Below are 22,898 nucleotides of genomic sequence, written 5' to 3'. Positions count from 1 at the left end.
CGGATCTCTGCATGTCTGGCAGAAATTTCATCATGGATGACTGCTCATCAGTTAAAGCTTAATCCTAGCAAAACTGAGCTGCTGTTCATCCAAGGTGATTCATCCCCAGGTCATGATCTTGCTATATCCTTGCACAACGATCTGATCTCCCCTTCAGCCACAGCTCGCAACCTTGGGGTAACCATGGACAATCAACTGTCCTTTTCCTCTCATGTTGCTAATGTGACTCGCTCATGTCGGTTTCTTCTTTACAACATTAAAAGGATTCGGCCATTTCTCTCCACACAGGCTGCTCAGGTACTTGTTCAGTCTCTTGTTATTTCTAGACTGGATTACTGCAATGCACTGCTGGCAGGTCTACCTATGAACGCAATCCGTCCTCTGCAAATGATCCAAAATGCAGCTGCCCGGCTTGTTTTCAACCTGCCAAAGTTCTCGCATACCACCCCGCTGCTGCGATCCCTCCACTGGCTTCCGGTAGCTGCATGCATCAGATTCAAAACACTGATGCTGGCCTACAAAGCCAAAAATGGACCAGCTCCCTCTTACCTCAAAGCCCTCATCACTCCTTGCACTGCACCCCACACCCTCCGATCTACCAGCACTGCTCGACTGGTTCCACCATCTCTCAGGGTAAGAGGCAAGAATACTACAAGACTCTTCTCTGTACTGGCACCAAGGTGGTGGAATGAACTTCCCCTAGAGGTCCGGACAGCTGAGTCACTGGCTATTTTCAAGCGGCGGTTGAAGACCTACTTATTCAGGAAACACTTCAACTAGCACTTCTTTCCTTATCTTTTGCATTTAAAAAAAAAAAAAAAAAAAAAAAACACACCTTTGACACTTTTTCATTGTAACTTTGAACAAATGTTTTAAACTCATGGTATCTTAAGTATGTAACAGTGAGCCAGCATTAATGTATTCAATGTTAGAGATTTAAGCATTTATGTACGTCACTCTGGATAAGGGCGTCTGCCAAATGCTGTAAATGTAAATGTAGTCTCCTAACATGTCAGCTGTGCTTTCTATAACTGGTTTTCCAACACACGTGCAGGTTCTGTACACACACACACCCCCACACACACACCCCAGATATACAAATCAACAAAGAAACTGAAAAGATAATCAGTAAATATGGGGAGGGACCTAGCAGGTGATAAGAGCTTTGAGGTAAGAGGGAGCTGGAACATTTTTGGCTTTGTAGCCAAGCATCAGTGTTTTGAATTTGATGCGTTCAGCTACAGACAACTGAAAACAAGTCAGACAGTTGCATTTTGGGTCATTTGCCTAGGACAATATGTGTTCATATGTAGACCTGACAGCAGTGAGCTGCAGTAGCCCAGTCTTGAGATGACAAGAGACTAAACAAGTACCTGAAAAGCCTGTGTAAACAAAAATGGCACAATCCTTCTGATGTTGTAGAGAAGAAACTGACATGAGCATTTCACATTAGAAACATGCGAGGGAAAGGACAGTTGATTGTCAATGGTTACTCCAAGGTTGTGAGCTGTAACTGAAGGGGAGGTCAGATTGCTGTGCAAATACAATTGTAGGGAAATAATTTGCTTAGAAAAAGAAAAGATTACTGGGCACTGGCTTCAATTAACCACTTGTTGAGACCAAAGGAAAGTGATTTTGACAATGATGCAGACGTATTCAGTAGTGTAAGGAATACATCACAGAAGCCTAAAATGGTACTGTAAACTGACTTAAATAAAAAGTGTGGACAATCAAATGGCAGTAACAGGAGCATTTTAGTTTCAACATAGTTGTATACATTTAATGTGAAACTGACATGTTTAAGAGGTGGAATTTTAGTCATAGAGATGGGATAGTGATGCCTAATGCAAATATAACTTGTAGTCTTAACAGTTGTTTATGTCTTGTTTATATCTAGACAGGAAGACTTCTGCCACCCTAGTTAAAGAGCACAGACATATCAACAATGTTTAATCAGAATCAGATTTATTGGCCAAGTGTGTTGACACACACAAGGAATTTGGTTCCAGCAGTTTGTGACTCTCAAAGGTACATAAATAACACTATACTATACAAGAAAACAATGCAGACGATGAGATACAATATAGACAGAATGAGTGTAAAATATGAATATTGAATGAATAAAATATATAAAATATAAATATAGAATATGAACGATTAGTAATGTACATAAAGTGTGGGAGTGCAAATACCAATATTGTGAAATATTATGCTTTTTGTCAATATACAGCAGCAGTAGTGTGTAATATACAGATGATTTGATGACTGACAGTCCTGATAATGCAGTACTTATGATAAGAAGCAGTGAATATAATTATGGTGAGTTGTTAATGAGCAGCGGTTGGATAATAATGCCTACAGGGATTCATGTTGATGTTTTTTCTCTTTGCTTCAGTCTTGTTGCAACTTTGACAAACATGTCAAGAACATCAGCACCTGCATCACCATTTCTCCAATTTGTCCCTTAAGTTCAGACTGTATTCTGTGTCATACCTATACTAGTAAGAACGCAAGAAGCTGTGCTTGTGGCATTGCTTAGATTTGTTTACAAAATATTCTTTCTTAAATATCTTTCATTGGTCATTTATTTAACTTATATATTGTGTTAGACACACATTTTTGAAGAACTGTATTAATATAAATTATCTATTTGAAGAAAAAAAATTGGTACAGAATGTTAGACTATTAACTTCACACAACAAAAATAAAGACACTGTATTTGTTGACAGTGTATTTTATTGCTTCAAAATGTATTCAATATATTTATGCAAGACATTTTATATATATATATTTTTTTTTTTCTCTTTTCTTTTTCCCTTTTTCCTTTTTCCTTTTTTCTTTCTTTTAGAAAGTGTCATATACATACTGTAAGATGAAAAAAAGACATAGACAGACATAAACAGACATAGATAGACAGACAAAGACAGATAGACAGATAGAGACAGACAGACAAATAAACAAACAGACAAACAGACAGAGACAGACATAGACAGACAAACACACAGACAGAAACAGAAAGACAGACAGACAGACAGGCGAGGAGTGTAGGGTTGGTATATCTGTACGTGTGTCTATTAGGTGTTGTTGGGGGGTAAAGATAGGGGTGGTTGGAGTGAAGGGTGGGTAGGGGGGTAATGGGAATGCACTAGGTTCACATTAACTGTTGAATTTGTAGAAAGGCTATGAGTGGTTTCCAAGTTTCTTTAAAGGCAGATATATTATTGCTTTTATGCGCTATGGTTTCTTCTGTCAAAATGAATTCTGTGATTAGGTTAGTCCAATGGTTGATATGACAAGATGATTTCGATTTCCAGTTTTGAAAGACTATTTTCTTAGTGACAACTAGAGAGATAAGGACTAGGATTTTATATTTGGGAGGGATGGGGGTATCTGAAATAACTCCTAGAAGACAGAGTGTAGGAGACAGTGGTACTCTGCAGTCCAGGATTGAAGACAGTGTGTTGGTTACTGTAGTCCAGAGAGAGTGAACGGGCTGGCAGAGCCAGGTGGCATGGAGATAGGTGTCTGTGTTCCCAGAGGTGCACTGTGAGCAAGTATCTGTGTCAGATCTTCCCATTTTAAATAGTTTACTCTGAGTGATGTGGGTTCTGTGGATGGTTTTATATTGTATGAGTTGTAAATTGGTGTTGGTGGTCATGTTGAAGGTGTTTCTACAGATCTTTGTCCATAAATCCGGGTCTGAAGGGAGCGTGAGGTCGATATCCCATTTTTCCTTGGGCAGGGTAATTGTCGGGTTAGATGAAGTGATGAGTCTGTAAAGTTTAGATATGAGTTTTCTTGGGTGGTTGGCTATTTCCATTAACTGTTCACTGGTTTTAGAAGGCTGTAAGGTATTAGTTAAAGTTATTTTACTTTTGAGTAAAGATTTAAGCTGTTGGTAGTGAAGAAATTGGTCTTTCTCGATCTCAAATTTCTGGATAATTGAGGTGAATGGCATAAATTTGTGATTTTCAAATACATGGTGGAGGTGGGTGATGCTCTTTTGCTGCCATTTAGGAAAATGGATCGATTCATTGTGAAGACGGAAGTCAGGGTTGTGCCAAAGTGGGGTGTATCTACATGGTGCTTAAAGTGATTTTGTAATTTTATTGGTTTTCCACCAGGCTGCCAGAGTTGTTGATATTGTAATGTTATTATAGAAGTCTAGGTTTTTGATTGACTGTGGTAAAAAGGGAAGGTCTGCGATTGAATTCGGGGAGCACAGATATTGCTCAAGATCAAGCCATGAGTTGGAATATGTATGTTGTTGAGTCCATTTATATAAGTGCTTTAGTTGGTTTGCCAGGTAATAGTGCAAGAAATTTGGTGCTTCAAGTCCGCCTAACTGTTTTGAGTTTTGGAGTGTTGTAAGTGATATCCTCAGTTTTTTATCTTCCCAGTAGAATTGAGTGGTGAGAGAGTCTAGTTTTTTGAACCAATAGTCTGTCGGAGTAGTCGGAATCATTGAGAATAGGTAATTAATCTGTGGAAGAGTCTTCATTTTAACTGTTGCGATACGGCCTATGAGTGTAAGTGGGAGCTTGTTCCATCGTTTATAATCATCTTCTATACTCTTGAGAAGTGGGGCATAATTGAGGTTGTATAGTTCTGACATCTTGGGGGAGATTGAAATACCTAAGTACTTGATGTTGCCTATGTTGAGGGGAAGGGAGAGATCATGAATTGCTGAGTCCACACCGTCTCCTGATAGCAGAAGTATAGTTGATTTGTTCCAATTGATGACACTGAATGTTTTTCGCTGAGTGATTGGGATGGAGTTTGTAAATATAATAATACATCATCTGCATATAGACTAATTGTGTGTTGAGATTTGTTGACTTGGATTCCTTTAATTTTTTGGTTTTGGCGTATTGCTACAGCAAGTGGTTCTATGAATATGGCAAAAAGGGATGGAGAGAGTGGATAACCTTGTCTAGTTCCTTGGTGCAAGGTGAAGCTTGGTGAAGTGATCCCATTTGTGATGACTGTTGCCTTTGGGGAAGTGTATAGGGTTGTAATCCATTGGATAAATGACTTTCCAAAACCAAATTTACGGAGGGTGGTGAATAAGAATGTCCAGTTGACCTTGTCGAATGCTTTTTCTGCGTCTAATGATGCAATTATGGTTTCCTGTGGCTGTCTTTGTGCAATGTTGATAAGATTGAAAAGTCTGCAAATATTATCTGTTTGCGTTTCTGTTCTTGATGAAGCCTGTCTGGTCTGGATGAATTAGTGAATGCATAACTGTTTCAATCCTGGTTGCTAGAGTCTTTGTGATAATTTTCAGGTCAGTATTGATTAATGATAGTGGGCGGTAGCTAGCGGGATGTGTTGGGTCCTTGTTTGGTTTCAGGAAGACAGTGATAAGTGCTGTGTTCATATTTGTGGGAATGGTAGATGTAGTTTGAATTTCTGTGAGTAATCTATTAAAATTTGGTGATAAAATATCCCAAAAGTGTTTGTAAAATTCTACCGGTAGTCCCTCGGGTCCAGGTGATTTGTTATTTGGCATGCTTTGTAATGCTTTGCTGAGTTCTTCAAAGGGGATGGGTTGTTCTAAAAAGTTTGATTCTTCTGTGGTTAATGAGGGAAGGTCCAGAGTGTTAAGAAAGGATTCAATTTCAGATTGTAGAGGTTGAGTGCCAGGAGAATACAAACAGCTGTAGAACTGGCGAAAGGTGTTATTAATTTCTTGAGGGTCCAGAATGAATGGGATGAGTGACTTGTCTTTTTTATATTGTAGCATATTTGCCAGATATTTACCTGCTTTATTGCTGAGGTGAAATTGATCAGATTTGAGTTGTTGTATACAGAACTGTGTTTTTTTGTTTATGATACTATCCAATTGGGTCCTTAGTTGCTTCATTTCGGTTTGTGCTTCTTCAGATGCGGTGGTAGACTGTTGATTACTTAGCTGTTTAATTTTCTGCTCAAGAGTGTTTTCCAATTGTTGATGCTGTTTTTTCTTGTGCGATGAATATGATATAATTATGCCTCTCATGACTGTTTTGCCTGATTCCCAAAGTGTTGATGGTGAGATTTCTGAAGAGTCATTGATTTCCAGAAAGGATGCCCACTCTCTTTTTATAAGAGTGTTGAAGTTGGGGTCTTTTAGGAGAGAGGTGTTGAAGCGCCATCTTGTGGAGGTTTTTTCTGTACTGGGATGTTTAATGTTAAAGGGGCGTGGTCGCTGATAATAATCGAATGGATAGTGTTTTCTGATATCTGTTGAATTAGTGAGTTACTAACAAGAAAGAAATCTATTCTAGAGGAAGAACGATGTGTAAAAGTTAAGTGATTAATAGATATATTGATGATAATGAATCTTCCTTCTGGATCTGAGATTGAAGAAGTGAGAGTGAAGCTGATGTTTTTGTTTATCAAGATGGAAACGCCTCTTTGTTTACTGTTAAATGTAGATGAAAATATTTTGTCGAATTGTTTGAAATGGATGTGTTGTAGTTCTTTATCTTTTAAATGTGTGTCTTGTAAAAAGCAAATATCTGCCTTTAATTTAACAAGGTGGTTGATTACTTTAATTCTCTTAGAGGTATTATGAAAGCCACGTACATTCCATGTTATTAGGTTAACCTTCATGTTGTCCCTGGGTCTTTTTGACCCTGCTGGAAGAATTTAATGTGTCATAACTTTGGTTTTCTTCCACATATTTGCCTGAAATTTACCAGGATTGTTCCAAATTATGAACTTTGCAAGCAAAATTAATTTTGTCTATTTTCGTTGAACTATGTGTTCAGAACAGTATATACTACGTGTTCGTTATCCGCTTGGGTCATTTTGACTCGGCCACATTTAGTGGGGCAATAGGTCACACTTTTGCCCTTTTCAGCACAATGAACAAACATACAGACACAAAAATTCACACGTAAAATGTCCACTAACACACGCACCCAAAACACACACTCACACTCCACACACACACACACATGCACACACACACAAACACACACACACAAATTGGGCATTGCATTTCATTAGGCCTCCAGAAAAGAAAAAAAAGCCAAACATTTGTAAATATTTCACATATTTGATATGCCTTCGCTTAGCAGGGGGCAAAATATGATCTACCGAAATGATGCTACACACACACACACACACACACAGTCAAACACTGTTCAAAGCATTGGGCATTGCAATTCAGTTGGCCTCCAGACAAAAAAAAGCTACACATTTGTAAACATTTCACACACACACTCATACACACACATGCACACACATGCACACACACACAAACACACACATATTGGGCATTGCATTTCATTAGGCCTCAAGAAAAAAAAAGCTACACATTTGTAAATATTTCTCACTTTTGATATACCTTTGCCTAGCAGAGGGCAAAATATGATCTACCAAAATGATGCTACACACACACACACACAAACACAAGCACTGGGCATAGCAATTCATTAGGCCTCAAGAAAAAACAAAAGCTACTCATTTTTAAATATTTCACACTTGTTAGATGTATTTGTCCAGCTGGGGGCAAAATCTGATCTACCAACAAGCTTTACACACACACACACACACACACACACACACACAAGCATTGGGCATTGCAATTCATTGGGCCTCCAAAAAAACAAAAACAATCATTTGTAAATATTTCACACTTGTTATATGCATTTGTCCAGCTGGGGACAATATCTTCTCTTCTCTTCTTCTTCTACCAACAATCTTTACACACACACACACACACACACACACACACACATTGTGTTTTCATATTCAAATCATATTTGTTTCCTCTCTCTTATTTATGAATTTAGTTGCATCAGTCAGCTTTGGCCTGGAGATATGCTGAGTAATGTTTGACATTTATCAGTCAGTGGTTATCCAAAATAATATTTAATAATTTCTGCTTATTTTACTCAAAACATGCCAAAATTTCATAAGGGTTATCATTCATAAATTAAGTATAATAAAACAAAACATAAGGAGGTAAACAAAGTTTTATTCACATGAAATTATGGCATGTTTTTCATTGTGTGTGTGTGTAGCCTGTTGTTGGTTGATCAGATGACATCAGGTGGGCAAAATACATATTACAAGTGTAAAATATATATTATAAACAGAATGGTGCTAATTGTAAAATTTTTGATTTATAAGCATTCGAGTTAATTTGGCCTGTAAAAAAACAGGTTTTATTATTTGCTGACATTAAAAATGGTCAAAACAATCTCCTGCCCTTGAAATATACCAGCCTGTAATCGTGCATCAACCTTTGTGCCTCTATAGTGAAAATAATTAAAAAATTCTGTTTTTTTTTTACTAAAAATGAGGCATTTTTGTATATAAATAAGGTTTATTATACCAAATATATATATATTTGGCATAATAAATATATATATATATATATATATATATATATGCTTTGAACAGTGTTTGACTGTGTGTGTGTGTGTGTGTGTAGCATCATTTCGGTATATATATATATATATATTTTTTTTTTTTTTTTTTTTTTTTTTTTTTTTTTTTTTTTTTTTTTTTTTTTTTTTTGGCAAAATATATGTTAATATGTGGGGGCACGGTGGCTTAGTGGTTAGCACGTTCGCCTCACACCTCCAGGGTCGGGGTTCGATTCCCGCCTCCACCTTGTGTGTGTGGAGTTTGCATGTTCTCCCCGTGCCTCGGGGGTTTCCTCTGGGTACTCCGGTTTCCTCCCCCGGTCCACAGACATACATGGTAGGTTGATTGGCATCTCTGGAAAATTGTCCCTAGTGTGTGATTGCGTGAGTGAATGAGAGTGTGTGTGCCCTGCGATGGGTTGGCACTCCGTCCAGGGTGTATCCTGCCTTGATGCCTGATGACGCCTGAGATAGGCACAGGCTCCCCGTGACCCGAGGTAGTTCGGATAAGCGGTAGAAGATGAATGAATGTTAATATGTTGGAAACAAGTTAGACTAAAAAGGTAAAAAAAAAAAGGCTACATTTTTTATAAGCAGTCAAAACAGACAAGGTCAAGTTGACTCAGCGCTCCTAATTTGTATAGGAGGACAACACAATGGTTAAGTGTTTGCATGGTGTTTGCATGGTTTGTAGACAAACGCAAAACATGGATGGACACGATACATATATAAACACTACACTGAACATAGATAGACAGGACACATATACAAATACCACACCCAAATAGAGGGTGATAGAGAGAGTAAAGAGTAACAAAAAAAAGAAATTAAAAATACATAGAGATAATGACACAATGCATGTGATGCTTGAAGCAGATATAACATTGTAGCAATAAATGAAAAGAAGAAAGAGAAAAGAAAAAAAAGCAACAACAACAACAACAAAAAAATATAAAGGAGACATCAGGGTGTATAATAAGAGTCATTAATAGCTACTGGCATGGTAAATGAAATTTATAACAGGTTTTATCTATATGGTAGGGTGACCAGATTTGGGTGTGTGAAAAAAGAGGACACTTCAGCGCGCGTGGGTGGGGCCTAACCCGGAAGTAGGCGGGGATTGTTTTTGAAATGGGCGGGGCTTTAACCGGTATGTTAGATATAATTTAACCGGTCAGTCCTCCTCACGTGGGGCATATTTTTCAGAGGACTGAATCTTTCCCAACAGTCTACGATTACTCATTAAGTAAGAATTTTTGTTTTAATTCGTCAGTGAACTTACACTTGCGTTTCGGCATGGCTGAAGATGCCGGGTAGCCATGCGCTTTGCCAGTGGTAAACAAGGCGCTTGAGGTGACTGACCAATTAAATGTGTACAGAGAATACTATTGACCAATGACGGTAGCTCTACACCTTACACTTCCACTCAATGCAAAGCGAACTGTAGGGGAAGGGCGTGACTAGTATGTGAATGAAAGAGAGAGTGCAATGCAAATTCGCCGTAAACACGTTTGAGGCTAGAATAACAAAATCCCGGACGATTTAGAAATTCCGCCCGGACACATTTTTAGGTTTCAAAAAGAGGACATGTCCGGGCAAAAGAGGACGTCTGGTCACCCTAAGTAGTAGTAGTAGTAGTAGAATTTAACCCAAGGTATACAAAGTGAGTATTTCAATAAAAATATACAGACCAACACCCAGCGATGTATAGATGTTATTAACAGCACTCTGTGGTTGTACAACATTAACCTGCACCGTTAAGATGTAAAACATCCATTTGAGCACATCTGTGGCTTGAGAACTGTATTCTATACTCCTAGGTCCAATACTAGGAGGCCCGGTGTTCCCCGTTTGTCTGGGTACATTATAAACCGAGCCCATGTTTAACCCTGATAGTAGATTACAGGCAACGCAGAAAGGAATGTAAAGACAACATTCAGGAGTCATTTTATCAGCTGTAAAACACAAAATATTACAGAATCTATAAGGTTTATAGTCTAAATGAGCTATATTGTCTCCAACACTAATCTCATTCTAAAACTCAGTGTCATTCACAAGGAAAGCTCACTGAAGACAAAATACAAATATCAAAACAAAACATCACTGTTCTACTTGAAATATTTAGTCAACACCGTCTAGACACAGGCCTAACTGTAAATGGGATCATTTGAACAGCTATGTTAGATTACATGTATATAAGTTATAGATAAACAAGACAACAGCTATTGTACTGAAAGCAGAGCAATGAAGTGTGATTGTGATAGTTGTGTGTGACTGCCAGAATCTGGAAATCAACAGATTTCAAGCCGGTTATTAATCACTGTGACACACACACACACACACACACAGAGACACAGACACAGACACACACACACACACACACACACAGTTAAGTCCATATATATTTGGACACATGCAACATTTTCATACATTTGGCTATGTATGCCACAGAATAAATTGAAAATGGAAAAAAAAAAATAAAAAGATGCATTTGAAGAGCAGATGTTCAGCTTTAATTCAAGGGGTTGAACAAAATTATCAAGTAAAAGGTTCAGGAACTGCAACCATTTTTATGCACAGTCTCCACATTTTCAGGGGCTCAAATGTAATTGGACAAATGAATATAATCATAAATAAAATGTTCATTTTAAATATTTTGTTGAAAATCCTTTGCAGGCAATGACTGCCTGAAGTCTGGAGCCCATGGACATCACCAAAGATTGGGTTTACTCCTTTCTGATGCTTTGCCAGGCCTTAACTGCAGCTGTCTTCAGTTAATGTTTGTTCGTGAGTCTTTCTGCCTTTAGTCATCTACTGTTGTCTTCCGTGGACGGCCAGGCCTTTTTATGTTGCTGAGCTCACCATTCCATTCTATTTTTTCACAAAATCAACCAAACTGTTGATCTGGCCACTCCTAATGTCCCTGCTATCTCTCTGATGGATTTGTTTTGTTTATGAAGCCTAATGATGGCCTGTTTGACTTAAAATCAACTCCAGACATGTTACCTGCTTAAATGATGAAGGAATAGCCTACACTGGTACATGAAACAGCTTTTTATTCAACTGTCCAATTACTTCTGGTCCCTTGAAAAAGGGGGCTGGCTACTCTCAAGAGTTGTAATTCCTAAACCCTTCCTCCAATTTGAATTTAAATACCCTCAAATTAAAGCTGAGAGACTTTCAGCCCACTATAAATATACAACTATAGCTTGAATATGTTTTGGTAAATACCTAAAAAAAAAAAAAAAAAAAAAAAATTGTGCATGTGTCCAAATATATATGGACATAACTGTATATGCAAATTGTACTCTACTTCTAAAGATTATCAGTCAAGAACTAAATGTATTGTTGCAATTTTGAAATTTGGCCAATAACATCAAATAGTATTCATAACAGTGAAGTTTTAATTATGCAATTTATTGCTTTTATATTAGCTTTCTTCTTGTTGTTTTTGTTAGAAGTAGTAGTAGAAGCAATATTCTAAAATGTGCAAATGTAGCACTGGGTAAAAGGAAAAAATAAATAAATAAAAAATACTACTAAAAATAATAGTAACCTGAAACTATTTGTAACCATTGTGAGTTTTTTTAATACAATTTACTACTAATACCACCACTACTACTACTACTACTACTACTACTACTATCAGCAGCGACAGTACTAGTACTACTACTTAAAGGAGCAAACAGAAGCAAAATTGGCAATCAAACATTCATCGTAATTCTAGAGCTCTGTACCTGAGGTCATAATTAGCTCATAATAATCAACACTGGTGAATTTAGCTCTCTTTCTGTTTAAACACAAAACAAAGAATAAACACTTTTTTTGTCCATGCTACTATATTTTAATATTTAATTACAAATTAGATAATAATACTAATAAAATAATAATAATAATAATAATAATTCAGCCTTCTGTTTCTTTACTCAGTAAGGCAATAATCTTATTTTACCAGCTCCAGTTGGACTCTGCTTCATTAAATATTCAATAGAACATTGTCATACTGTATATTTATAATCACACCTTCCAGTGTCACCCACATGAGGATGAGGTTCCCCCTTAAGTCTGGTTCCTCTCAAGGTTTATCCATAAGGGTGTTTTTCCTTACTACAATCACTTCAGTCACCTCAGGCTTGTTCATCAGGAATAAATACAAACACATTTAAATAAGTCTAATATTAACCTTGAGTTTGTATTTTATATTAATCTCTATATAACTTTATGTTGTGTTCATGTTCTGTAAAGCTGCTTTGAGAGACGTCCATTGCTAAAAGCACTATACAAATAAATGTATATTTATTTATTTTCAATTACTCTTCTTATCCCTGAACACAATATTCCTAACACAAACACTCTGTACTCTCCATCTTTAAATCATTTCTGTAAAGCAGATACACGTACATGTGAGATATATATATATATATATAAATATATATTTATATCTCTATCTCTCTAAATTATATATATATATATATATATATATAATGTGTGTGTTTATATACACACATATATAAATATATATAATTAACACACACAAAGTGAACTTCATACAACAAACTCTGAGCTCACACACACATGAAGAAGTGCTCATTTATCAGAGAGAATGTGGTGGCTCTTAAAAGAGCCTTTGTGTATGTTAGACAGAATTGAGGTTTAAGCGCGCTCTCTGCGAATACGGCGGGCCAGCTGAAAGTCCTTAGGCATGATGGTCACTCTCTTGGCGTGAATGGCGCACAGGTTGGTGTCCTCGAACAGCCCTACCAGGTACGCCTCGCTAGCCTCCTGCAAGGCCATGACGGCCGAGCTCTGGAAACGCAAGTCGGTCTTGAAATCCTGAGCGATTTCTCTCACCAGGCGCTGGAAGGGCAGCTTGCGGATAAGCAGCTCAGTGGACTTCTGATAATGGCGGATCTCCCTCAGAGCCACGGTGCCGGGCCTGTAACGGTGAGGCTTCTTCACGCCGCCGGTAGCCGGGGCGCTCTTGCGAGCAGCCTTAGTGGCGAGTTGCTTCCTTTCGCTTTGCCACCAGGGACTTACGAGCGGTCTGCTTGGTTCTTGCCATAGCGTCGAGCTGTGAACTTAGCGGAGGAAAAACACAATAAACGACGCTGCCGAACGCTGTCTTTTTAAGCCCTAACGCCGCCCTGTTCTCATTGGGCGGATTGAAAGCAGACGTCTGCCATTGGATAGAACGCGTTACGTCACCTGATGACTATTGGACCGTTTTCTGTCATGCACACAATTCGATACCCAAACCGCCCGCCCCTATTTTACTGGCGCTCGCAGTAGCACAGCGCTTTTGTTCTGTCAGCAACCTACTGTCTCTTTCTGTCATTTAGAGAGCAGGCTTCATTATTATTATTATTGTCTGTCATCCGTCTTTAAACAAGACCAGTTATTATTAGTGTTAGATTTTAAAACTTATTTGGGGAATTGTCTTTATAAAGTTGACACTCACAGCATTAATAAAAACCAGGATGAAATTGCACTTTTTCAGTAAAAGTGGGTGGCTCTTAAAAGAGCCTTTTTTTGGTGAGAAACGCAGCGCTGAGCGAGTTTACTTGGTCTTGACGGCCTTTACGCAGAAGCCTGTGCACACGACCCACAGGGAACTGCAGTCAGGCCCTGGATGAACGAGTCTTGGCCTTAGCCCTAGTTTTACCGCCGGTTTTGCCTCTTCCGCTCATCTTGTAGCTCAGATACGTTCTAAGAACAACAACGAAATAACAGCGCTGTTCTTCTAGCACTCTGTGATATAACCATCACGTCATCTCTCTCATTGGCTAAGATCCTTGTGACGGAAGAACCAATCCGAAACACGCCGTAGAATTCCAGGGTCAGTCCATCATTCTACTGTATGCCACACGCCCCTCCCACTCCCGTGTGTGTGTGAGAGAGAAAATGAAAATAAAAAAAAAGACTAAATGCATATGATTGTAGAGAGAAAATAATTTGTAAACTGATTTATAATCAGTATCTTGATTATTAACTGGTTTTATATCTATAAAGCATATATTAGTATAGAAGAGAGTAAAGACAAATACACATGGATTTAAAATGTAAACTGTCCAATTGTCCCTAGTTGTTCATACGTTTATGTGAAGGTGAATGTACAACTCTGTAGCTGCCTAAACACTCGGGACAGAATCCACTAAAGTCATCATGAAGTCATCATTTTGTTTATCTTGTTTATCAGAATAGGAAACAGCTGTTTAAGGGAAAATATGGGTGACTCTTAAAAGAGCTGTTTGAGGAGTAAAAAAACATAAACACTGTTTACTTCTTCTTGGGAGCCTTTTTGGCCTTCGCCGCTTTGGGCTTTACAGCCTTTACCTTCTTGGGGGTCGCCGGCTTTTTGGCCCTCTTGGGGCTCTTAGCTGCTTTCTTGGGGGTCGCCGGCTTTTTGGCCTTCTTGGGGCTTTTGGTGGCTTTCTTGACGGCAGCGACGGGCTTCTTTGTCTTCTTGGGAGACTTCTTGGCTGCGGGTTTCTTAGCCGCGGCGGGCTTTTTGGCGGCCGCCTTTGTCGCTTTGGGCGCGGCTTTCTTTGCGGGCTTCTTGTTCAGCTTGAAAGATCCAGACGCGCCGGTCCCTTTGGTCTGCACCAGAGTGCCTTTAGTAACGAGGCCCTTGACGGCGAGCTTGACGCGAGAGTTGTTCTTCTCCACGTCGTATCCGCCGGCAGCCAAAGCTTGGACGCTTTGACGATGAGCTCGCCGACGCTGGGGCCTGTTTTCTTAGTCTTCGAAGCTGCCTTCTTCTTGGGCGCTTTGGCCGTCGCGGCGGCGGGAGCGGGAGCGACTTCAGACATCTCTCGCTCTCTCTCTATCTCTCTCTCTCTTTGGGAGCTAATAGTAGAATAAACGAATGTACCGCTGTACGCTGTGTAACACAGGAACCTTCCTACTCTCGACCGAGCACAAAAGTGTACGGTGCGTCTGGGGCTCGCTCCGGCTTGCAGTGCATTTGGGGCGATGTGGCGTGTAAAAAGTAGACAAAAAGAGGCTCGGGGCTTGTAAGTGGTGTTTACCGAGTTGCGGGAGAACCTTGTGAATGACACTGATGTATTTGTACCGACTGAGTGTTGTGTGTAATAATTGTAATGGAGATCCGTTTGTGCTGCGTTAAGCACATGTATACTAGAGACAGACAGAGCGAGTTGTGGGTGTCCATTTGCGTGTGTCTTTGTTTCTGTTTGTTTGTTTAGACGTGTTGCTGTTGTTGTGTTCCTCTGTTTGTGCTTGTACCTGCGCGCGCCCTCTCTCTCTCTGAGACACCCTTCTCCCTGACAGCTCTCAATAAAACTTCAGCTAGTGATAAAGAAATTAAACACTTTTTTTTTTACTTAATTAATTATTACATCCGATTGAGTGATGAATTACATGAAAGTAGTTAAAAAATAATTTACAACATTAAAGGAATAAAAATAATAAACTTCAATAAAATTCCTTGTTAATCTTCAAAATGAGTTGAATTTTTTTTCAAGAATTCATTTCAAATTTTCACCTTGTAACATTCACTTTAAAAAATCACTAGATCTCAGCTCAGACCGAGCTTTTATATGAAAAGTCACTTCAAATGTTTACTCACAGTTCATGTTAAAGTCTGTAGTCCACCTGAATTGACAGTTCACTGGTTATCAGTTCATTCATATAAATAAATGGACAAAAGATAGAAAAGCACCAGTGGGCAGAGAGATGACCCTGATGTAGAGCTAAGAGTCCTGGTGCCACCCACTGTACTTTTAGTTAGTTTAGATTAGGGTATGCAGCTAGTTTTTCTTTGCTGTTAATTTATTTAGCTCAAAAAAAAAAAAAAAAAAAAAAAAAAAAAAAAAGACTACATCTACACGAGGCTCTGTTTTTAATTCTGTTCATTTCTTTACGCTGTCAATGTTCTACCTTTGTGAGTCTAGATCCACTGTCCCTTTGTGTCCTGAGTCCTCATGTTCTGTCTGTAATTTCTTGTCATTTGGATCATTAAAGTAATAAGCTAAAGTAATACGTAATAGCTGCTTTTCCCCTCCTAAATCTTCATGATTTTCACCTCTTATATTAATAGATGTGACATCATTATATATAATTAATTGTGTAGTAACAAAGTGTCCACTTTCAGTAAATGATACAAATTCTGTGTAATTGAGCATGGTGATTATTCTGGGGAAGGAACAGATTGATCTTTTGTCCTTTATCTGGCCTCTACTCAGAAGCGCTGCTTCTTTAGTGTCTTTTCATATAATAGTGAAGTCCTTTGGGGAGATTTTCTTTTTGTTGTTTTTTTTAACCCTTAAAATAAACAAAGCACCATAGGGTCTGGGGTTTATTATATTTAATAAAAATTACATTCAATAACCAATAAACAAATACAATGAATTTACTGACAGTCACTATAACTCTAATGTATAACATTTTTAAATGCTGTCTATGTTCAGTTTAACATTCTTGCTGGTTTTAAGTCTGACATAAGAAAACATTACAAAAAATATGCAAATACATGATTTAGTCATAAAAGTCTTCTGTCCTCTTTCTTATCCTAACATCCCCATGTTTGTTCTGCTGATCCACAGTCACCTGGTATGAAGTTCAGGACTTAAGACTTGGAATAATAACTTAAATAAAATAAAATACAAGAGATTATTCACATTAGTCACAAAAATACATCATTGCTATAATTTTGTGTAACTATACAGATAATCTATTGTACCTAGGGTAATATAATATCCAAGCTCATACTGAGCTGGATTTAAATGGATAATGATGTGGCCAAACAAAGAAAGCAGAAAACATAGTGTAAAATGTATACACAGTGTGTGAAAATCATTTTAGGATATTTTCAAATATTCTGAATATGATCTTCAGTCAAACCCAAGACCAAGGTTTTTCATTCATTTTCTGAATTTGTCACATCTAAGGGGAACTTTTTGGTGGACCCAGAGTTTTAGTGATACAGTGTAAAGAAACGGAGTGAAAAGGAACTGAGTGAATAGGTTTAATCAAGTTAAAATGAAACAAAATTAGAATAGTGATAAAGAGCATGTCAAACTATGTAGACATTGGACATCTCCTGAATTGTGTTTTAAAAAAAACGCACAATGGTTACATAGTTGAAGGTTACTATTATTATTGTTTATTTTTTTTTTACTCAGTGCTACATTTGCACATTTTAGAATATTGCTTCTACTACTACTATAATCGACAATCACAAGAAGAAAACTAATATAAAAGCAATAAAGTACATAATTAAAACTTTGCTGTTATGAATAATATTTGATCTTATATGTTGTTGGCCAAATTTCAAAATTGCAACAATACATTTAGTTCTTGACTGATAATCTTTAGAAGTAGAGTACAATTTTCATATACAGTTAGGTCCATATATATTTGGACACGGGCACAATTTTAGTTTTTTTTTTTTTTAGGTATTTACCAAAACATATTCAGGCTATAGTTGTATAGGTATAGTGGGCTGAAAGTCTCTCAGCTTTAATTTGAAGGTATTTAAATCCAAATTGGAGGAAAGGTTTAGGAATTACAGCTCTTGAGAGTAGCCAGCCCACTTTTTCAAGGGACCAAAAGTAATTGGACAGTTGAATCAAAAGCTGTGTCATGGACAGGTGTAGGCTATTCCTTCATTATTTCTTCATCAATTAAGCAGGTAACAGGTCTGGAGTTGATTCTAAGTATGGTATTTGCACTTGGAATCTGTTGCTATGAACTTACATCATGCCTTCAAACGAGCTCTCCATGGAAGACTCGCGAACAAACATCAACTGAAGACAGCTGCAGTTAATGCCTGGCAAAGCATCAGAAAGGAGGAATCCCAATCTCTGGTGACGTCCATGGGCTCCAGACTTCAGGCAGTCATTGCCTGCAAAGGATTTTCAACAATTTTCGAGTTCTCTCACTGTGATATAAAATGGAAAGTTAAGCACTTTATTTAAACACACACAAATTTCACATTTTATTTATTTTCTCTTATTTTGAAATGTACCCCTACTTTTATTTATTTAACGAGAGAACGTTATACATGTCTACAGTCATACATATGTTCAGTTCTATGTTACGTGACAATAAATATTGTTTTAGATTGTACTGAATTTATTTGATTTGACAGTCAGGTATTGATTGCTTGCAGATGTTGATACAACTACTAGGCTACATAAATATATATCACATTAACTAGTTAGACATTAAGATCTTCTGGACCTTTGCTTCAAGAAACTTTCTCTTACTGGACCTCTTTAAATTTTATTTGAATACCTCTGTTATAAGCATACCTGTAAAATCACCATAATTACTGTTACTGTTATTAGAGCTGATGATGCATATGATCCAAAATACAGCTGCACAGCTTGTTTTCAACCTGCCTTTGTCACACACCACCCTGTAGCTGCACACATCAGATTTAAACACTGATTGTCTACAAAGCCTAGAAACGGACCATCTACCTCTTCCCTCAAAGCCCTTATCACTCCTCACACCCTCAGATCTACAGCACTGCTCCACTGGTCCCACCATCTCTCAGGGTAAGAGGGACGTTTACTATAAGACTATTTTTTGTTCTGCACCGAGGTGGATGAATAAATGTCCCCTAGAGGTCCACACAGCTGAGTCACTGGATCTCTTCAAATGATGGTTATAGACCTACTTATTCATGAGAAACTTGAACTAGCACTTTATCCCCTGTTTGTTGGATGTGTGTATTATATGTATAAACTTTGAACAATGTTTTAGTCCCATGGTATCTAAAGTCTGTAGCCTAGTGACCCACAGTTGATGTATTCAATGATAGAGACTTAAGCGCTTCTGTACATCGCTCTGGATAAGAGAGTGTCACATGCTGTAAATGTAAATGATATTAGAGCGGATGATATTAGAGCAGATGATACTCCTGTTTCACCACCCTGAGGGATTTTATTACCCTTAAATCACAGCTACTTCTTATTCCCTCTTTAATGACTCACTTGAGTGAGTTGATCTCCAGAACCAGATTGTCACAGCTGATGTTCTCCTCCAGACCTCGCTGCAGAGTGCCGAGAACCTCGTCCTGAAACACTAACACACACAGTTAAACTTGTATAAAGTACACACTATCTTCTAGAAAGCTGTGTTCGATACTTAACTATTCATTCAACCGTAACCACCGTGATCACCATGACAACAGTGTTACCTCCCAAATCACATTACTCTACCTTCATAGAACAGTCTACATATTATAGATATTTTAAAACTGTAATATAGTTATAAGTCCATTGGGTCCGATATGTACAGTTATTGTATGTTAGCTAATAAAATGTTTCTGCAACAGAGTGTGCGGTTACCATGGCAACAGACCACCAAGAGCGAAGTGACACCAACACAAAGTGTCTACAGAGTACGCCATAAACTGCATGTGAATACTGACAGTTACTATGGCAACAATCTGTTCCCATTGGCCATGTTCCAAACATAACGTTTCCTTCACTACGTGTCTAAAGAGTGCAAAATGCGCTGGCACTTCGGTTTCGGCAAGCAGTGTATAATAGAAACAGTCTGTCATCATAGTAACCATGGCATGATTTCGCGATTTGGGACACAGCCCGAGTGTCAGTACCTTTAACATCGTCAAGCTCTGGTGATTCAGATCGACTCCCAGGATCATGTGACCCTTCACTGGCCTCGCTCTCTGTCTCAATCTCAGGATCAGACTTTATAACCAGACCTGCTCGCACACACAAGCACACACACACACAAGACCTTTCATTTACATGTGTGTGTGTGTGTACCCTTGTGTTTGGCCTTGTCTTTATGAATGCTGACATCATTATCATCACTTGGGAACTCATCTTCATCTTCCTCCTCCTCGTCTGGGTGATGCAGAGACACAACCGTCCCCTCATGAAGAGACACGCCCGGCCCCACCACCACCTACTCCCAGGGTGTACTGAGTATAAGTGTGTGTGTGTGTACATGCTCTGTGCGAGTGACTGAGTGTGTACGTGCTGTGTGAGTGAGTGTGTGTGTCTGTGTGAGTGTGTTTGAGTGTGTGAGTATACAGTAAGTATGTGTGTGAGTGTGTGTGTGTGAGTGTGTGACTGAGTATAAGTGTGTGTGTGTACATGCTCTGTGTGAGTGAGTGAGTGAGTGAGTGTGTGTGTGTGTGTGTGTGTGTGTGAGTGTGAGTATAAATGTGTGTGTCTGTGAGTGTGTGAAGGCAATGGCCATAAGGCGGCTATAAACTCACCCTCGGCTGGTCTTTAAAATACGACAGAAACTCTGCCTTGATTAAAGAAAAGGAGGAAAGAAGGATCGGTCTTTCACACAGAAAGGAAGGCAGACCTCAAAACCTGCACAGCGTGAATATTATCACCGACAGGCCAAGGCTAATCATAAAGTAATTGCAATGAGGCCTCCTCATGAAAGAGGAAATTTACGACATGGCCTCAAACAGGAAAACCGGCATGACACATTCTTCCGTAAAACATACAAGTCGCCCCCACAAGACAAGTGCTTTACTAAATCTGATGAGAAAAGGAGTAGTGTTGATCCAGAGAAATGAAGAACTGAAGAGCGAAGTAAAAGGGATACCGTGGATACATCAGCTCCCGTGTCAATTCTAAATTCTAAGTTTCCTATTTTGGTTTTTAGTTGACCTCCATTTTCTTGGATACCTTCTTTATCAAGGGCATCTCTTAATTCCCTACCGTAGGCCGATTCTTCCTAGCGTTTCTTAACTACTTGTAATTATGTGTGTGTGTGTATGTGTGCAATCAACTCAGCAATCAAATTTTTTTATTTATTTTTTATTTATTTATTTTTTTTTATGGGGGATGTCACGCTTGCCTGTCCTCAAAACTTGAGAGCCCTGTGCATGTGTGTGAGCGTGTGTGTGTCAGACCTCTACATCATTAGAGATGGTGATTGTGTTCCTCAGAGGGACAGACTCTCCTTCTAGTGACTTCATGGCTGTGATTCTGCAGCAGCTTGAATCAAAGTCCACACTGTGGATTCCTACACACACACGGTCACACACACGGTCACACACACGGTCACACACACGGTCACACACACGGTCACACAAAAACATTCCAGACAAAACATCAGCGCATAAGTGTGTCTGTGTGTGTGTGTCTGTCTGTCTGTCTGTCTGTCTGTGTTTGTTTGTGTTCATTTGTGTCTATGTGTGTGTGTGTGTTTGTGCGCGCATGTGTGTGTGTGTTTGTGAGCGTGCATGTCTTTCCTGTCTTTCCATGTCTTTCCTGTCCATTTGTTTTTCCTGCTCCTGCAGGGAAAACACACAGCAAACAATAAAATAGTGCTGCTATGTGAAGAACTTGTACATATGTTTTATCATATTGTGTGTGTGTGAGTGTGTGAATATACACACCTGAAGGTGATCCAGTCCTGCTGTGCACTGGTGTTGAGTGTGTTTTGAAACTGCTCATATAGGCTCCACATGTCTGAACAACACTGAAGGTCATGTAGTGTGCAAGAGACATGTCTGGAACATTGAGCCCAAAGTGCTCACAATCCTCCCTACATGCACAGATGTGTATAATTACCCTTAATTACGCTGATATAATATTATATGTTACAATATTGTGCGGGAAAAAATATCAGTTATAATGAGAAATATTCTGAAATCGCAATAAAAGTATGTAACATACAGAAAGTGTGTGTGTATGTGTATCATACAGCAGCCTTGTCCGTGTGTTTTAGAGCTCATTAAATTCCTCTCTCTTCTCCCTCACTCCCTCCACACACCGCTGCAGAGCATCGGGGTCACAGGACTCGATGACATCATCTGTGGGTCGGAGCTGATCCCATCGAACTTCTGGAGCTCCTCTAAGTACTGTACAGCAATGACACAAAGCTCAAGAAAGGAAGCGATAAGACTCAATTAATCTGAACACGTTACCCTGGATGGATCTCCTCAGAGCTGTCAGCATTGTGTCAAATAGTCTCTGGATCAAGTCATCAAGTGGCCTTCAGTGGCTCACAGTTCACCGTGAAGCAATCCACCTTCTGCATGTTACACACACACATACTGTACACACACACAGACACACACAGACATACAGACACACACTCTTTATAAATTATATTTTTGATACAGATTTATCCCTAAGTAACACACTTTGCGTGTGTGTATGTGTGTATGTGTTTACCTTTCACCTTCACTTTAAGTGCTTTGAAGTTTCCTTCCCAGTCCTGTACCGTGAGAAGGTGTTTCTCTACCAGAGCCTCCATATCCACCTGTCCCAACAACACCCACTCCTGTACACACACACACACTTATTTAATCATAGATTTATTAACATTCTTCTGCACTGGACATTCCCACCATAGGGGTCATGACCCCATGTGAACTTGTCACTTGATCTACAATCATTTCCTTTAAAATGTCTGATCAGAAAATGACACTTGCTGAATTTGGTGAACTAATATTTTGAACTCTTGCTGGGATTCACAACAAAATGGTACATTTGAAATATAAATGTTATACAGGTGAATTTTAGCCTTCAAACCTTCTGAAAGAAAGTCTTCTGGGTTTTTTTT

General features: G+C 38.7%; 1 protein-coding gene and 2 pseudogenes across 1 annotated transcript in view; all 3 read right to left on the bottom strand.

The window, feature by feature from the left end:
* Positions 1–22,898, bottom strand: part of LOC132858895 (uncharacterized) — a 338,173-nt gene that overhangs the window by 235,499 nt on the left and 79,776 nt on the right. The gene's annotated exons all lie outside the window — the stretch shown is intronic.
* LOC132858927 (histone H3-like) lies at positions 13,017–13,425 on the bottom strand (annotated as a pseudogene).
* Positions 14,640–15,172, bottom strand: LOC132858919 (histone H1-like; annotated as a pseudogene).

This window comes from Tachysurus vachellii, chromosome 16, assembly GCF_030014155.1.
Source record: "Tachysurus vachellii isolate PV-2020 chromosome 16, HZAU_Pvac_v1, whole genome shotgun sequence".
Lineage (NCBI taxonomy): Eukaryota > Metazoa > Chordata > Actinopteri > Siluriformes > Bagridae > Tachysurus > Tachysurus vachellii.
Note: the sequence above shows the minus strand (reverse complement) of the source record. Positions and strands in the feature narration are given on the sequence as shown.